The sequence below is a fragment of the Spea bombifrons genome, chromosome 11 (genome assembly GCF_027358695.1).
Source record: "Spea bombifrons isolate aSpeBom1 chromosome 11, aSpeBom1.2.pri, whole genome shotgun sequence".
NCBI classification, from domain to species: domain Eukaryota; kingdom Metazoa; phylum Chordata; class Amphibia; order Anura; family Pelobatidae; genus Spea; species Spea bombifrons.
In genome coordinates this window covers 4,510,858-4,521,574 of record NC_071097.1, presented here as the reverse complement: position 1 = coordinate 4,521,574, position 10,717 = coordinate 4,510,858, and the positions used below count along the sequence as shown (strand labels likewise).

At 43.1% G+C, this 10,717-nt stretch overlaps 1 long non-coding RNA gene across 1 annotated transcript; it reads left to right on the top strand.

The window, feature by feature from the left end:
- Positions 1-1,678: 1,678 nt before the first annotated feature.
- Positions 1,679-10,445, top strand: LOC128469425 (uncharacterized). The gene is made up of 2 exons (XR_008345939.1): positions 1,679-1,785; positions 10,385-10,445. It is a non-coding gene; the product is annotated as an uncharacterized LOC128469425 (long non-coding RNA).
- Positions 10,446-10,717: the final 272 nt, after the last annotated feature.

Here is a 10,717-nt window from a genome sequence, read left to right as displayed (position 1 = left end):
GTTGATAACTGCCTGGAGCTCTTTTTTCTCCTGAGACAGGCCATGGTCTTTTTCCTCAGCCAGATTGAGATCATTCTGTGATATGTGATGTGGTGACACCTGAGAGCTTCTCGAGGTGGTCGCACGATGCTCTCTCAGGTGTCTCGGTGACTGGTCTTCATACCTCCACCTGTAGTCACCTTCTGGATTTAGATGTTCTTCCAGATTTGAGACTCTATCCACAAGACAAGACATGGACCGTCTGTGTCCCATCTTCATCTGGAACATGGAGTTGTTGATGTTCACCAGAGAATGCACAAGGTGCAGATGGTGTCCGGATCCATGTTGATGTCTCTCAGAGTCTTCTCTCTTTTTGCGTATTAATAATATGATACAGAGGAGTATAAAAGCTCCAATGTACCCCAAAGACAATAGTTGGCTCAGATATACATCGCGCTGGGCTTTGCACATCTTCGCTGTCGCCTGCTCTGTTGAGCAATGACCAGTTTACCAGTCTCACACTCTATTGACACCCTGTGCTACTGATGACATCACAATGAGGCTGCTCGGAACACCAGGAATGATTCGTGTATGGCATAGTGGGCGTGGCTTTAAGCAGACAGTTTTTGAGAAGGATCTTTTATGAGTGTGTTTTGGAAAGCCACACCCACTTCCAAGCCACACCCATAGAGTACGCTGAAAAAACAGATTGGGTTAAAACACAAAACCATAAAGAATCTGTGTATTCACCCGAGATTCTGAAACTGGGGTTAAACTCCTTAGAATCTGCCTATTTCACCCCAAGACATTTAAACTGGGGGTAAACACACTGATAATTTGCTAAATAACCAAAGATACTGAAAGTGGGGTAAAAACCCGAAGAATCTGCCCATTCACCCGAGATTGTGAGACTACAATCTCTCAGACTGGGGCAATATTGGGGCTTTTAACACTTTTGGTCCCTGGGATTTTAATAATGTGGTATTCTGTTATCGTAAAGGAACAATTTAATATAGTTTAAAAAGGATGATTTATAGCTATTTGGATGGTAAATAGTGCGGCTCAGATAGGCGTGTGTAAGGGGGTGTGGCATACTGTAATAACAACCCCCCAATGCTTTGTATGGTAATACCCCCCCAATGCTTTGTATGGTAATACCCCCCCAATGCTTTGTATGGTAATACCCCCCCCAATGCTTTGTATGGTAATACCCCCCCAATGCTTTGTATGTTAATACCCCCCCCAATGCTTTGTATGGTAATACCCCCCCAATGCTTTGTATGGTAATACCCCCCCAATGCTTTGGTAATAAAAAAACCCTCCTCCCGCGAGGGCGGTGTACTCTTATAGACGTCACACACACTGATCTGATTCTGTGTGGAGGAACCGACTTCATTAGTGTCCCATAGACTTTCGTTAATCAGAGTCTGACTGGGTGAATAAGACTGAGCCAATCTATTGTTCCCCACGGGAGGCATTATTTCCTTGGTTTTCCAGGATCTGTACTTGAAAGCTGGTGGTGTCACCGTGTCCTCCTTTGCGTGGCTGAATAACCTCAATCATGTAAAGTATGGCCGCTTGACCTTCAAATATGAGCGCGACTCAGATCAGTATCTTTGAAGTCCGTATCTCCCTAGATCTGCCCCTCTCTGCCCCGGTCTTTTTATTTGACTCGATTCTGACGTTCCCTTTATCTTTCAGTGACCGTCCAAGAAAGTCTAGAAAGGAAGTTGGGTAAACATGGCGGCTCTATCCCCGCAGGCCAGAATATCTGTAAGTAAAGAGGCTTCCCGGTTCTTTCCTTCAGTGAGTTTTAATAAATATATCATTTTCTAATATATTTTTATAACAGTTTATATAGTAATAGGTGATATGGTAATAAAGTGATATACGATGCGTATAATATATATATATATATATATATTATAAGAAAACCTGCGTCAATTATTGGGGCTATAAAAATAAAATATATTTATTATTATTATCATACATATACACACACTAGATAAAAATATGCGATATATAAATGTGTTTTTCTATTATATTTTAAGACAGTTTATATAGTAATAGGTTATATGTTAGTAAAGTAATATACGGACTGGCAGCCCCCCACAAACTGCACGCCCGGGGCTTTCAGAACGTCAGGGTCCCGCAGAGCCGGCCTTAAGTGTTCTGGCGCCCTTTGCGGACTACTCCTCTGGCGTCCCCTTCTCACTACCCATCTGCCCCTTCTCACTATCCCCCCCTCTCTGCCCCTTCTCACTATCCCCCCCTCTGCCTCTTCTTACTATCCCCCCCTCTGCCCCTTCTCACTATCCCCCACTCTGCTCCTTCTCACTATACCCCCCTGCCCCTTCTCACTATCCCCCCTCTGCCCCTTCTCACTATACCCCCCTTCTCACTATCCCCCCTCTGCCCCTTCTCACTATCCCCCCCGCCCCTTCTCACTATACCCTCCCTTCTCACTATCCCCCCTGCCCCTTCTCACTACCCCCCACTGCCCCTTCTCACTACCCCCCCCTGCCCCTTCTCACTTTCTCCCCCCCTGCATTTCATTTTGAGTGCCGGAATATGATGTCACGGAGGGTGAGGGGCGCTGAACGGTTGCTGAAAACTTCACGAGCAACCGCTCGGCGCCCCTGCCCGGGACTTAAATTAAAGCATCGTTTTTTTTTTGTTTTTTTTTAACTTTATTTAACATGAAGGAATTTTAAATAAAGTATAAAAAACAAACAAAAAAAACCAACGATGCTGCCATGGCGCCCTGTGCGGCTGCACACCCCTAAGGCCGGCCCTGCTTGGAACCCCATGAAGAAGCCGGATCTGGAGATACGGTAATAACCGGGATTAACGGGTCGCCTGTCGGTGATCGGTAACCACGATCAATAATCATGCAACCGGGTGGGCTTCATAACCCCCACACAGGTGCTGTGGGTTTCAACTCCCATCAGGCTCAGCCAGGAACCTGACAATGATTAATATGTATGTGACCTCTACACTGTATATATATATATATATATACAAACACAGGATAGTGACAACTCCTATCAGCCTCAGCCAGGAACCTGACATAATATCTATGTATAGAATTATATACGCTTTTTTATGAGCTGGACATGCGCGGCTCCCTTTAAGCGGCACGGTTGGGGGTAAATCCGTTTATATGTTTGGCGCACTCTGCGTTTTGCGTGTTTTCCCCCCATTGGCAATGCCCATTTACATTAATAATTAATTAAAAATTAATAATAACAACAATGAAATCATTATCCTGATAAAATGGCCAATATATCAAATGGATGGAAGAACGTTGAACAAAAATGTTTTAGAATTTTGTTGTAAATTTAATAATTTTCTAAATAATAATAATATTTAGTAAATCATTAAATTCACAACAGACTTTTATTGAGAAATATGTCATTTTTTCTTGTTTATTTAAAATAAAATATACACATACACAAAAAAAATAATCAGCTTCCAATAAAATAACACAATTTAGCGCATTGGTGTGGGGGGAGGGGATTACTTTGGCAACACCCATTTACATTAAGAATTATTTACATTACATTATACACTTATTATTCTTAATTATATTATTTAAAATACTCAATTATGCTTAATAATAATAATAATAATAATAATAATAATAATAATATGTTTAATATTCATTTTACACATTTCAATTATTATTTATTATAGTAACAAATTTAATACTAATAACCACAATTACCCCCCCCATTTTCTGTATAATAAATGGTATGATCCATACTAGATGTAAAATTTTATTCCCAAATTGATAAATGGTTGGGAATTTGTGATTGGAGATCAATGGAAGAAATCACAGTACAGATGGAACCTTGTGATGTTCTTTGATTGGCAACTGGTGACCAAGGGAGCATCCTCCTGAAGACGGTTGAGAACATTGAAGAGATCTCAGAGGTTGCTCCATTGCCGTGGCCAGGCAAGAATCTAAGGGCTGGGTGATGGTTCCCTAGAAAGCAGGCTGCTTGGTGGTGAGGGCCACGTACAACATGAAGGGTCATCAGTTATTGGGATTTGTGTGGACCTGAAGCCTTGTGTTTCGGAGAGCAGTTGCTCCATCTTCACACGAAGTTGAGTGCTAACTGGATTGCTCAGCTGTTCGTCTCTTAGAAGAGAGGCTTTCATTGCTCCAACAGCATCTTCAAACTTCTCAAGGTATTTGGCCACGTTCTCCCTGTCCTGTTTCTCAGCAGATAGCTGTTGCTGTAACTCAATGTTGTCCTCGATGAGGTCCTCATTGGCGTATTCAGCTTTGAACAGTTCAATCGTGAGGTCTTCAGCAGCATCAAGATGTTCAGATGCGGACATCTCCATGACATAAAGTCTCTTTTCCAGGTCTTCAGTCTGTAAGTCTTTGGAATTCTTTAGTTCTTGAAGAAAAGTGACTTTCTTGCTCATGTCTTCCAGGCGCTCTACCAGCTCTTCATTCTGCCTACGAAGGCTGTTGATAACTGCCTGGAGCTCTTTTTTCTCCTGAGATAGGCCATAGTCCTTTTCCTCAGCCAGGTTGAGATCATTCCATGATATGCGATCTGGTGACACCTGAGAGCTTCTCGAGGTGGTCGCACGATGCTCTCTCAGGTGTCTCGGTGACTGGTTTTCATACCTCCGGCTGTAGTCACCTTCTGGATTTAGATGTTCTTCCAGATTTGAGACTCTATCCACAAGACAAGACATGGACCGTCTGTGTTCCATCTTCATCTGGAACATGGATTTGTTGATGTTCACCAGAGAATGCACAAGGTGCAGATGGTGTCCGGATCCATGTTGATGTCTCTCAGAGTCTTCTCTCTTTTTGCGTATTAATAATATGATACAGAGGAGTATAAAAGCTCCAATGTACCCCAAACACAATAGTTGGCTCAGATATACATCGCGCTGGGCTTTGCACATCTTCGCGGTCGCCTGCTCTGTTGAGCAATGACCAGTTTACCAGTCTCACACTCTATTGACACCCTGTGCTACTTATGACATCACAATGAGGCTGCTCGGAACACCAGGAATGATTGGTGTATGGCATAGTGGGCGTGGCTTTAAGCAGACAGTTTTTGAGAAGGATCTTTTATGAGTGTGTTTTGGAAAGCCACACCCACTTCCAAGCCACGCCCATAGAGTACGCTGAAAAAACTTTGAATCTCTGTATTCACCCGAGATTCTGAAACTGGGGTTAAACTCCTTAGAATCTGCCTATTTCACCCCAAGACATTTAAACTGGGGGGTAAACACACTGATAATTTGCTTAATAACCGAAGATACTGAAAGTGGGGTAAAAACCCAAAGAATCTGCCCATTCACCCAAGATTGTGAGACTACAATCTCTCAGACTGGGGCAATAACCCTGAGAATCTGTCCATTTACCCCAAGACTAAGGCTGGGGTAAAGTTCCTGAAAATCTACCCCTTTACCCAGTGCCCCATGAGTTTACAACGACCGCCCCTCCCCCACCCCAGTAATCAGCGCTTTGAAGCGGTGGCAGTAAATTGTGGCTTCAGGCGCCCCGTGTATGAAGACTTTTTTAGTGTAGTGATTACTCCCACTCCCATCACGGAGAGTGAGGGGCGCCGAGCGGTTTCTGAAAACTTCACGAGCGACCGCTCGGCGCCCCTGCCCGGGACTTAAATGAAAGCATCGGGTTTTTTTTTTAACTTTATTTAACATGAAGGAATTTTAAATAAAGTTTAAAAAACAAACAAAAAAAAAAACCAACGATGCTGCCATGGCGCCCTGTGCGGCCGCACACCCCCAAGGCCGGCCCTGCCTGGAAGCCCCAGGAAGAACCAGTAGCCGGATCCGGAGATACGGTAATAACCGGGATTAACGGGTCGCCTGTCGGTGATCGGTAACCACGATCAATAATCATGCAACCGGGTGGGCTTCATAACCCCCAAACAAGTGCTGTGGGTTTCAACTCCTATCAGGCTCAGCCAGGAACCTGACAATGATTAATATGTATGTGACCTCTACACTGTATATATATATATATATATATACAAACACATGATAGTGACAACTCCTATCAGCCTCAGCCAGGAACCTGACATAATATCTATGTATACAATTATATACGCTTTTTTATGAGCTGGACATGCGCGGCTCCCTTTCAGCGCCACGATTGGGGGTAAATCCGTTTATATGTTTGGCGCACTCTGCGTTTTGCGTGTTTTTCCCCCATTGGCAACGCCCATTTACATTAATAATTAATTAAAAATTAATAATAACAACAATTAAATCATTATTATATATCAAATGGATGGAAGAACGTTGAACAAAAATGTTTTAGAATTTTGTTGTAAATTTAATAATTTACTAAATAATTATAATATTTAGTATATCATTCAATTCACAGCAGACTTTTATTGAGAAATATGTCATTTTTTTCTTGTTTATTTAAAATAAAATATACACATACACAAAAAAAATAATCAGCTTCCAATAAAATAACACAATTTAGCGCATTGGTGTGGGGGGAGGGGATTACTTTGGCAACGCCCATTTACATTAAGAATTATTTACATTACATTATACACTTATTATTCTTAATAATATTATTTAAAATACTCAATTATGCTTAATAATAATAATAATAATAATATGTTTAATATTCATTTTACACATTTCAATTATTATTTATTATAGTAACAAATTTAATACTAATAAATAACCACAATTACCCCCCCCCATTTTCTGTATAATAAATGGTATGATCCATACTAGATGTAAAATTTTATTCCCAAATTGATTAATGGTTGGGAATTTGTGATTGGAGATCGATGGAAGAAATCACAGTACAGATGAAAACTTGTGATGTTCTTTGATTGGTAACTGGTGACCAAGGGAGCATCCTCCTGAAGACGGTTGAGAACATTGAAGAGATCTCAGAGGTTGCTCCATTGCCGTGGCCAGGCAAGAATCTAAGGGCTGGGTGATGGTTCCCTAGAGAGCAGCCTGCTTGGTGGCGAGGGCCACGTACAACATGAAGGGTCATCAGTTATTGGGACCTGTGTGGACCAGAAGCCTTGTGTTTCGGAGAGCAGTTGCTCCATCTTCACACGAAGTTGAGTGCTAACTGGATTGCTCAGCTGTTCTTCTCTTAGAAGAGAGGCTTTCATTGCTCCAACAGCATCTTCAAACTTCTCAAGGTATTTGGCCACGTTCTCCCTGTCTTGTTTCTCAGCAGATAGCTGTTGCTGTAACTCAATGTTGTCCTCGATGAGGTCCTCATTGGCGTATTCAGCTTTGAACAGTTCAATCGTGAGGTCTTCAGCAGCATCAAGATGTTCAGATGCGGACATCTCCATGGCATAAAGTCTCTTTTCCAGGTCTTCAGCCTGTAAGTCTTTGGAATTCTTTAGTTCTTGAAGAAAAGTGACTTTTTTGCTCATGTCTTCCAGGCGCTCTACCAGCTCTTCATTCTGCCTACGAAGGCTGTTGATAACTGCCTGGAGCTCTTTTTTCTCCTGAGACAGGCCATAGTCCTTTTCCTCAGCCAGATTGAGATCATTCTGTGATATGCGATCTGGTGACACCTGAGAGCTTCTCGAGGTGGTCGCACGATGCTCTCTCAGGTGTCTCGGTGACTGGTCTTCATACCTCCACCTGTAGTCACCTTCTGGATTTAGATGTTCTTCCAGATTTGAGACTCTATCCACAAGACAAGACATGGAGCGTCTGTGTCCCATCTTCATCTGGAACATGGAGTTGTTGATGTTCACCAGAGAATGCACAAGGTGCAGACGGTGTCCGGATCCATGTTGATGTCTCTCAGAGTCTTCTCTCTTTTTGCGTATTAATAATATGATACAGAGGAGTATAAAAGCTCCAATGTACCCCAAACACAATAGTTGGCTCAGATATACATCGCGCTGGGCTTTGCACATCTTCGCGGTCGCCTGCTCTGTTGAGCAATGACCAGTTTACCAGTCTCACACTCTATTGATACCCTGTGCTACTTATGACATCACAATGAGGCTGCTCGGAACACCAGGAATGATTGGTGTATGGCATAGTGGGCGTGGCTTTAAGCAGACAGTTTTTGAGAAGGATCTTTTATGAGTGTGTTTTGGAAAGCCACACCCACTTCCAAGCCACACCCATAGAGTACGCTGAAAAAACTTTGAATCTCTGTATTCACCCGAGATTCTGAAACTGGGGTAAAACTCCTTAGAATCTGCCTATTTCACCCCAAGACATTTAAACCGGGGGTAAACACACTGATAATTTGCTAAATAACCAAAGATACTGAAAGTGGGGTAAAAACCCGAAGAATCTGCCCATTCACCCGAGATTGTGAGACGACAATCTCTCAGACTGGGGCAATAACCCTGAGAATCTGTCCATTTACCCCAAGACTCAGGCTGGGGTACAGTTCCTGAACATCTACCCCTTTACCCATTGGCCCATGAGTTTACAACGACCGCCCCTCCCCCACCCCGGTAATCAGCGATTTGAAGCGGTGGCAGTAAATTGTGGCTTCAGGCGCCCCGTGTATGAAGACTTTTTTAGTGTAGTGATTACTCCCACTCCCATCACGGAGGGTGAGGGGCGCCGAGCGGTTGCTGAAAACTTCAGGAGCGACCGCTCGGCGCCCCTGCCCGGGACTTAAATGAAAGCATCAGGGTTTTTTTTAACTTTATTTAACATGACGGAATTTTAAATAAAGTTTAAAAAACAAACAAAAAAAACCCAACGATGCTGCCATGGCGCCCTGTGCGGCCGCACACCCCCAAGGCCGGCCCTGCCTGGAAGCCCCAGGAAGAACCAGTAGCCGGATCCGGAGATACGGTAATAACCGGGATTAACGGGTCGCCTGTCGGTGATCGGTAACCTCGATCAATAATCATGCAACCGGGTGGGCTTCATAACCCCCACACAAGTGCTGTGGGTTTCAACTCCTATCAGGCTCAGCCAGGAACCTGACAATGATTAATATGTATGTGACCTCTACACTGTATATAAATATATATATATATATATATACACATGATAGTGACAACTCCTATCAGCCTCAGCCAGGAACCTGACATAATATGTATGTATAGAATTATATACGCTTTTTTATGAGCTGGACATGCGCGGCTCCCTTTCAGCGGCACGGTTGGGGGTAAATCCGTTTATATGTTTGGCGCACTCTGCGTTTTGCGTGTTTTCCCCCCATTGGCAATGCCCATTTACATTAATAATTAATTAAAAATTAATAATAACAACAATGAAATCATTTTCTCAATAAAATGGCCAATATATCAAATGGATGGAAGAACGTTGAACAAAAATGTTTTAGAATTTTGTTGTAAATGTAATAATTTACTAAATAATAATAATATTTAGTAAATCATTCAATTCACAGCAGACTTTTATTGAGAAATATGTCATTTTTTTTAAAAAGAAAATATACACATACACAAAAAAAAGCTTCCAATAAAATAACACAATTTAGCGCATTGGTGTGGGGGGGAGGGGATTACTTTATACGATTCAAAAGCAGGACTGTGGGACAGCTACACGGGGCTTGTGGGAGGTATGCAGCCTTTTTCATTGGCTAGGATTGTAATGTGCTCAGACATGTAATATGTGATCAACCAACTGCTTTCGTGGTAGATGACATGGGGTTCAAACTGGGCTGGGGGAGGGGGCTGTCTAGCGCTGGGGATGGGTGGAACTGAGCCCAGCAGGGGCATGACCAGACCTAGGAGGGATGGGGTTGGGGAGAGGAGCATCGCCCACCTTACCTAAACAGCCAACCAAAGGCTTCATATTCTCCCCCTGCTCCCCATATAGATGATTCTGTGGGTAACCCCCCCCCCGCTGTGTTTTTCCTTTTATTTTAGTCCTTGCAGCCAACTGAGTAAAGTTTGGGTCATTGCGTCTCTATCTTGGTCATCAGGTGGAACATTATCTCCAGCCAGTGGCCATTCTTGTTATTGCTGTAGGGGGATATTTTCTCTGCAGTAGCTCCTGACTGGGTTCAGTGTCTGCTTTGGGGGCATACATGGGAGCTGCAGTCCAATTACCGTCCCTTATACTGAATAACCATGAAAGCATATACATTTCACTCCCAGAACCGGACCTCGTTATATTAAGGCCATTAGCGGGCCTGCTCGCTCCCATCACCTAGTTGTCTCAATGCAAGCTTCCGCTTATCCTTCGGTTCCTCTTCACCAGCATTAAAAGAATATGGTCTCCCCTGCTTAGCGTGGAGGTAAGGAGAAAAATAATCCACGTCGAAAGGAGAAGTATCAGGTTCTAGGCTACTTTTCTTCCGTGGGCAGCTCTGAGTGCTTTTACGGGATGTGGCCACCACCCTATAACCCAAGGAACAAGTGTAACTTATGTGTCTTGTCTTCTAACCTGACGTGCTCTCTGATTACAGGGTTCCTGAAGGAGCGAACCGCAAGCTTCCTGTCCCCCAAACTTCCACCCAATAAAGTAAAGGCAATTTAGAACATGGGATTTGGAACCAACAATAAAGTCTTTCTAGAGTTTAAGAAACCATTTTGGGAGCCCGATTGTGAAATAATCCCGCTAGTGTGGGAAGGCGAGTCTCCTCTTAAAGAGTCGCCGAAAGACCTAAAGCAAGATTGGGTGAAAAAGTTTGTTGGATTTGTGGTTCTTCAGCCTCCAGAACTGTAGGTATAACATATGAACTTCAGTGTCTCATTGATGTATTTGGCTATTGATGTGGATTTGTACATACGAGACGGCT